Below are 8,766 nucleotides of genomic sequence, written 5' to 3'. Positions count from 1 at the left end.
ATCTGGGGACAATAACACTAGGTTCTTCCTTATAACTGCTATGAAACTCAAGACTGAAAATAGGATTGTGAAGTTGAGGATTGTGGGATATGAATATAGGAAGGATGATGAGATTGGGAAGGAAGGCATGAATTTTTTCACTTCCCTTTTCTCAGTGGATAGTGGTCTTGATGGTCATTCTCAGAAGGCCCTCTTACAAAAAAATCCTTCTATCATTAATGAGGTTTTGAACAAGGCATTGGTGGCCATCCCTTCTGAGGAGGAAGTTAAAAAAGCGGTATTTTCTTTTCATGGCTATAAAGCCCTGGGACCAAATTGCTTTCTGCTATTCTTCTTTCAAAAGTTTTGGGACATCCTCAAAAGTGATGTGGTTAAAGGTATGCAAGAGTTTTTTGGGGCTAGGATTATCTTAATGAAACTCAATGCTAATTTCATAGTCCTGATCTCCAAATGCCCTAGGGCTAATTCTATGGATAAGTTCCATCCGATAAGCCTATGAAATTATTTATATAAAATCATCTCTAAGGTGGTGACTGGCAGACTATTCATAATCCTTCGTTTTATTATTTCACCCCAATAGAGTGTATTTGTTCCCGATAGATAAATCCTTGACTCTATCATTTCTATTCTTAATAACATACACTTGCTAGTGGATTTGAAGAAACACTTGGCTTTCTAGTGAAGTTGGACCTATCAAAATCTTATGACCGTGTTGCCTAGAGCTTATTGGGTAAGGTTCTTGGTGCCTTTGGCTTTTGTGCTAGGTTAATTTTGTTGATTGATCAACTTATCTCGACCCCTTCTTTCTTTGTTATTATGAATGGTGTGCCTTCCTCCTTCAAAATATCAAGGGGCATCAAGCAAGGGTCTCCCATATCCGCTATTCTCTTCATTATTCTGGATGAATTTCTCGGTAGATTTATTAGTAAATATGTTTCTCAGGGGCTTCTTTGTGGACTCTCCCCCTCTTCTATTTTTAGAGCCTATACCCACTAGCAATTTTTTGATGATACCATCTTAATGGGCACTTCTTCAATCAAAGAAGCATCCAATTTGAAGAACCTCTTCAATAGTTATAGTTTTGCCTCAAGTCAACCGATAAATTGGGCAAAGAAATTTTTTTTCTTCTTCAACACCATAGAGGACAGATAAATTGTTTTCTCTCTCTCTCCCTCCCTCTCTCCCCCCCTCTCTCTCTCTCTCTCTCTCTCTCTCTCTCTCTCTCTCTCTCCCTCTCTCCCTCTCTCTTCCTCCCACAACCTCTCTCCCTCTCTCTACCTTCCCTACCTCCCCCCTCTCTTTCTCTCCCTCTCTCTCCCTCTCTCCCTCTCCCTCTCTCTCTCCCTCTCTCCCTCTCTCTACCTTCCCTCCCTCCCCCTCTCTCTCTCTCCCTCTCTCTATCTCCCTCTTTCCCTCTCTCTCTCTTCCTTTCCCTCCCCCACTCCTTCTCTCCCTATCTCCCTCCCTCCCTTTCACCCGCTATCCTCTCTCCCTCCCCCCTACTCTCCCCCCTTTCCCTCTCTCTCCCTCTCTCTCTCTCTCTCCCTCCATCCCTTTTCATTCAAATTTTTTCTACTACAAATAGCGCGTACGATGTGCTAAACCTATTAGTTCACTGCCCCACCATAATTTTTTTAAGGTGTAGAGGACCGTACACGCTACTTATTACTTGTAAGTTTTGCACAGGGTACTGACCCTATTATTCCTTACCCGACCATAACATTTTTTAGGCTTAGGAGTGTTTACGTGCTACTTATTAGTACAAAATGGGGAAAAAAACATCGTTGGGCTTGCCAACATTTTATGGACTAACAATACGCACGCGGTAAATAGACATAGTTTTAGTTGCCCAAGAGCCTCAATAGCCTCAAAAGAAGTTTTGAAGGTCATTGAAGGAGCCACTAGAACTGTGTCTGCAGTTCTATTACTATTTTATACATAGAAGTAAGTGAATTTTTTGTTTTTGCATGATTTCAAATGATTGAATTGTTGTTCTTTCTAGTTTTGTCAATAGTATTGTGATTGTTTAATAGTTTGATTCCAAAAAATAGTGATAACATGCATATTTATGGTTATTTGTTTTTTATGAACTTTTTTTAATATATAAATGTAATATAATTCTATTTAGGACAATCGTTATCAGCCATGGGAAAGAATAAGCGAGGAATGATGGAACAACAAGAGGTTGAAAAGGAAAGACAAAGGCAACGTATGAAGAAATTATGTGACCTAAGAACAATGGGATAAGAAGGTATGTCATCCTCAACATCTCAATTCGATTTATCAAACGAACATAATCCACCTAATGCAATTGTGGAAGAGATATTTGATTTACCATATGAGCCTAATGCAATTGAAGAAGATACCACATTGAATAGTCAATTAAATGATGAACATAAACCTTCTCTATTTGATGAATTGAATGTACATAATGCACCAATGTTAACACCTCCTAGAATCAATCATAGGAAACCAAAGTATCTAATTGACATTGATGAGAATATATTGAAGCCAATACCCAATAAAATGAATGAGGGAACTTGTAGGAGAATGGTTAAAAGAATATGGAAAAAGTATTTTGAAAACTTAAATCAAACCATAAGATGTCAATTAATTGTTGAAAGGATTAAAAATTTGAATTTTAGAGAGACAATGAAAATTCTAGGCCTAAGATCATCTGGAGGTAACAGTGAAAGAACTATTGTGAGAAATCTATTTGTTGCATATCAAGCTATTGGTTCAAAACCGCATACTAAAGATTCTAATTCTACTTGACGTGTCATTACATCAACCATAATGAGCAAGAAAATTAAAAAAAGATCATTTGATAAGCAAAACAAGTAATTCATTAAACGTTAGTAGAACAACATTAAGTAAAGGAATAAAGAGGTGAGAAAAAATAGAGAGACTACCATGCAAAGACAAGGTTGTTGTTGATGCACTAAGAACAAGGGTTTCGCCTAACCAAAGATATGTTGTTAGAAGACGAATTAGGTCTATAAATCGTGAGCCACATGCCAAACACTATTTGGATATGACTCAAACTAAATTTTATGAAAGATTCCTTCAAAATTTTCCTCAAATAAGAATTTCTCAAAGAGTTTTTAAATGGTAAAACCTTTTTATATTAAGATTAATCATGTATGCACCACGTGTTGTTGTAGGATGCATATTGAATTTTCCATGCACTAGGGAGGAGTATGGGATACCGTTGCTGCATCCTGAAATGCATATTATTTGTTTCAATTTAAATTGATGTATAAATAAAAATTCATTTATGTAATTACAAATTTAAAGTGACTGATAAATAAAATGCTATGAATTCAAATCAACACACCTGTGTTTGTCGCTGATGGGAAAACACCATGTCCATCAACTCATCTGTCAGCACAAAATCATCAGTCGTGCGGGCCTAACATCTACTCCTGTAAATTATGCATGAATGAGATCAGGATCCGCCTAAACTAGATGCATCATCTATCCCCGAGCATATCCCCGAGCAATTGACACATATATGCTGGATGGGCTCTCTATCGCCACTTGGAGAAACTAATTGCTCATCATCCAATAAAATAGGGTGTGCTAACGATGTCCCATGCTAGGTAATGGCACCAGTCAATGTTGTTATGCCTAAAGAGTCTATAGCTCCATCGACTCTTTCAGCTCTACTAGCACAGCCTGATGCACCTTGGGTTTGGGTGATAGGGGGCGACGAATCTTCGTGGGTAATCACCTATGGGCTCTAGGTCTATCTTGGGCAGAGCCACCACCTCTACAATGGAAATCTCTCATGTGAAAATAGTTTGGGCACACATTGAGCACAAACTCACAATATACTTTTCTCAAAAAATATAATGGCACCTCATAATTATTACAAGGTGGATCATCAAAGACCATCCACCACCTCTGCCAAAAAATATTCTTCATTTGCATATTGGTACACCAATGTATGGGAAATCTCTTTGCATTAAGAGGTAATGACTGACCAGTTTTGGGATCAACGAAAAGGGCACATATTCCTTGTTTACTAATATTTTTGTTTTTAACTCCCTCGTATGATAGCCCATCAACATAGAATTGACAACACCTATCCCTAAATTTTCCCATTTGGTAATTTGTGTGGAGACAACTATGGCACCACTAGCTAATGTTTTTAAGCTAGTGGCCAGGGATTGATTATGTTCAAATTCGGATGTTTTTAATTTATTAATCAGTCTATTGATTTTAGACGTATTTTGTCCTAACTAATTAATTAATTTCTCCCATGTTTCAAGTGTGCGGTCAAAAGGAGGAATTGGGGGTGTATCTTGAGGGTTTTCAGGAGGTGCATTTGGTTGTTCTTCTTGTGGAATAGAAGAATCTGGTTTTGAAACAAAAAATGAAAAAACCTAATCAAAATTAATAAAATTAAAATCAAAATGTAAAACAAATTTAACAAATGGGAAAGAAAGACAAAAATTAACAAATTCTAACCTTGATCCATAGTGTCAGGAGGAGAAATCTAGCACCCTGTTTGCGGTTTAGGAGAGAAAATGAAGAAAAAAACAAACTAAAAACGTGCCTTTCATACGAAAATAAGACCCTATTTTTCTTTTAAACTTTTTTTGATAGGTACCGCGTACGCGGTTCTTTTAGGTTTATTAGAGTGTGTCCTAAAGAATCAATCATGGTAGGTAATCAAATCCCTTGCTATTAGATTGTCAAATAGCGTAAATAAGTAGGCTATGGCTTAAGCATTTCTAAGTGGTCTAAAAATGACTAAATACTTAGACAAGAAGAATATTTGGATAGAGGGTGATTCCTAAAACATGAAATTCTTAAAAAAATCCATTCTCGAAGTTTCTCTCTCATATTCTCTCATTCCATGAACATGACTAATTCTTACAAAAATCTCCATTCTCCAAGTTGCTCTCTCCTTCATATTCTAAATCAGACATTCTCTTTATTTGAGTTTTTTCATACTGATGTAGAGTAGGGGCTTGAAACACAAAATAACTAATATCAAATAAACATTATAAATGTGGGACCCTAACTTCATGAATTTCACTCACAATCTTACTATTTCCCTAGTAGCCCTCCAATAGAAGTTTTATGAGCATAACATCCTATACGAACAATATTTATAAAATATGATAACATTAATGGATACCCACTTGGAATTTTAACAACATATCATCAAACAAGGTGGGGTCATTGTGGAACAAATGACAAAATAATTTACTCGTAAAATGAAACTAGGTCTAATTAGTACAACAAATTGAGTTTTTTGGGCATAATGTTTGATGCAGAGCTGACCTAAAGTATCTAGAAAAAATTTTGGATACCAATTTGAGCTTAATACAACATATATCAAAATGGGTAGGTTGTTTTGTAACACAAAGGCCTAAAATTGACCAGTAATTTGTATTAGGCTCATTCACCAAGGGTTTTTCAAACCCTGTCTTAGTAAAATGCCTCTAAAATACTTAAAACTAAATGAAAAAGGATGAGAGTGGTCAAAAGAAATTTTATTCAATACTATATCCAACCATACTACTTTTCATATCATAGAACATCCTTACAAATCCATACCATTCATTGCAACATGACTATTACCTAAAAATCTAGAAGTTGTAGTCATTCAAATAATCAGAGCTTTCTTAATACTTAATGAAAAATAATAAAACTAATTGAATTTGGAATTTTATTTGATCCTATATCACATTCAATCAATTTTAGATCATTAAATGTGAGGTAAAGTCTATAAAAAACAAAATAGCAGTCAGATTATCTAGAAAAACATTGTTTGGACATGCAAACTTTGTGTTTTCTTCATTTCATTCCTTCATGAAACATTCCCACTTTGTATTTGTGTTTTCAAGGAATTATATGTTAGCTCTGATGCCAATTGTTAATAAGATGATACGGGGGGGTGAATCATACAAACTTAATCTTCAATATATTCAACAGATTCAACCTCGGCATCTTTAACAGATATATGTAACCAAAACTGTAAAACATGCAAACTTAAGAACATATAATCATAACAACACTCATAACACTAGATTTAACATGGAAACCCAAATAGGGAAAAACCACTGTGGGATTTCGGACCCACTAAGAAGTATACTCTTCTAGAGTATTCTTGGTTAAAACAAAATCCTGTTAAAGATTACAACCACATTGCTAGATGTGAGCCGGTTAAGGGATTTCCCTCAGATCTATTAGGATCATCACCTTGTTAGAGGTGACCTTGTTAAAGGGTTTCAAACACTCAATCAGAATGTCACCTTGCTAGAGGATTTACAAATAAGACTGTTAAGTCCATTCAGTTAAGAGATTTTCTGTCACTTGCAAATAAATAACAATAGTGAGTATGTCTGCAACTCTGCATCTAAAATGCTAAAGCAGATTCTTATTTGCTCAATACAATCTAGTCATAGGACTTATCTTGTCCCTCAATACTTATTTGCTCAATACAATCTAATCATAGCCATCGGATCTTCAATCTTGACCAGGTTCAGTGTATCCTTTGATCTGAAAATGTTTTACCTCACCTTGGAACTTGCATACATTTCTTGGAACTTGTCCTAAGGTATTGTGGTTCAATCTGAGTTGTAGATCTTCTTGCCGATCTTCCATTGCCATAGATCCTTAATAAACTTCATACACTTTGTATCAATCATTTAATCATAACTAGCTCATTATCTTCCATCATTAAATAATGCATATATTCATCCAATACATTTTGTTATTACTCGGTTGCAACTCGGTAAATACTAAACTTCACTCGGTAGACATTCCGCCTTCATTAACGGATAGTGATAACCTTAGGGTTTACCAACTAGGTTCCTTAGGGTTTACTGACTAGGTTCCTTGCTTGGTAACATTGTATAGTATTAACCTTACAAACAATAGCATATGTAGGATATCAAAACAATCTAAACAATATGATATCATCATTGTCCAACTCGATAATAGTTGCCCATTGAATAACTTATTCCTCCCCTTATTCATCACATTCTTTCTGTGTCTTTTACCGACATTTTAATTCTCTTCAAAACATACTTCTTAAGATATGGCAACATCATACTAAATCAGAAAATAAATTTCTTGACATCAATGACAAAATAATATTGTGAAGACAGTAAACAACCTTAATCAGTTATATCCATAATTATCAACAACCTTCTCAATATCCTAATTAAAATGCCAACAATCTCTTATTATCTGTTATAATGCCAACAATCTCTTATTGTTTGTTATAATGCCAACAATCCCTTATTGTCTGTTATAATGCCAACAATCTCCCCCTTTGGCATTGATGGCAAAACAAATTGATTTGATCTAAAATATTCGAATTTAGATTGTTGTGATTGTGATTGCTCAGATTGCTGAAATGCTTTCCCCCTGTCACTAGTCTTCTCCCCCTTTGACAACAATGCCAAAAGAAAACTAATACATAATTTCTTCCTGTGTGAAGTAATTTCTTTGTTGTTCGGTATTAACTTAGTCTCGGTTAGAGCATTTTGTCTTTATTTCCTATTCCCTAGTTTTGTTTCCTATACACCTTTAGAAAACATCATAAAGTGTGTAAATCAACATCAACTCCTAAAAGGTATTCTTTAGAGTCATCGAATTGATTCTTTCACCGAACTCGGTCAGTGAGTAGAAGATAGGGGTAAGACCCCTAACTTACTTTTAAGATACTCAAAAGTGTCCCTTGGCAGTGGCTTGGTGAAAATATCTGCTATTTGTTCCTTTGAGCTAACATACTCCAACACCACTTTCTTCTCTTGAAATTCTTCTCTAAGATAGTTATATTTGATAGAGATGTGCTTTGTCTTAGAGTGCATAACAGGATTCTTTGAAATGTTAATGTCACTAGTATTATCACAGAATATAGTTACTGGCTCGGTAACTTTCTCATTTATGCCTTCCAACAGTTGTTTGATTCATGCTATATTGGTACATTTCAATGCTGCAGCAACATATTTAGCTTTTGCTATTGATTGTGAAATACATCCTTGTTTCTTGCTAAGCCAACTCACTAGTCTTTCTCCTAAAAAGAAAGCTCCACCACTTGTGCTTTTTCTGTCATCTATGTTGCCTGCCCAATCAGCATCAATATAAACTTTTAAATCAAAGTCATTTCCTTTCTGATATACTAAGTCATAATCCTCAGTGCCTTTCAAGTATCTAAAAATTCTCTTGATTGTTGTCATATGTGTTTCCTTGGGATATGCAGAAAATCTTGCAACTATACATACTGCATGTGCTATATCTGGCCTGTTGTGAACAACATATTGCAACTTTCCAATCATAGACTAGTAAAGTGTCTCATCAACAAATGCAGATTCATCATTCTTTGATAGTTTATAGTTGGTAGTCATAGGAGTACTTAATGGTTTTGAATCCTCCATTCCAAATTTCTTCAAGATTTCCTTTATGTACTTGGATTGAGTAATGAAAATCTCATCTTTCATTTGCAGTATCTGAGATCAGTATTCCATTGTCTTAATCATTCTTCATGTACATATTGTTATTTTCACTTGTCCTTATAAAACCAATCTTGATTAAATAAGAGTGCAATCTTTCATACCATGCTCTAGGTGATTGTTTTACACCATATAAAGCTTTCTTCAGTTTACATACCTGATCTTTATTCTCTCCTTCAACAAATCCTTTAGGTTGTTCAATAAAAATTTCTTCTTCTAATATACCATTCAGAAATGCAGATTTGACATCCATTTGATATACTTTGAAATTCTTGTAAGCAGCGTATGC

Source organism: Cryptomeria japonica, unplaced genomic scaffold (assembly GCF_030272615.1).
Source record: "Cryptomeria japonica unplaced genomic scaffold, Sugi_1.0 HiC_scaffold_27, whole genome shotgun sequence".
Lineage (NCBI taxonomy): Eukaryota > Viridiplantae > Streptophyta > Pinopsida > Cupressales > Cupressaceae > Cryptomeria > Cryptomeria japonica.
Note: the sequence above shows the minus strand (reverse complement) of the source record.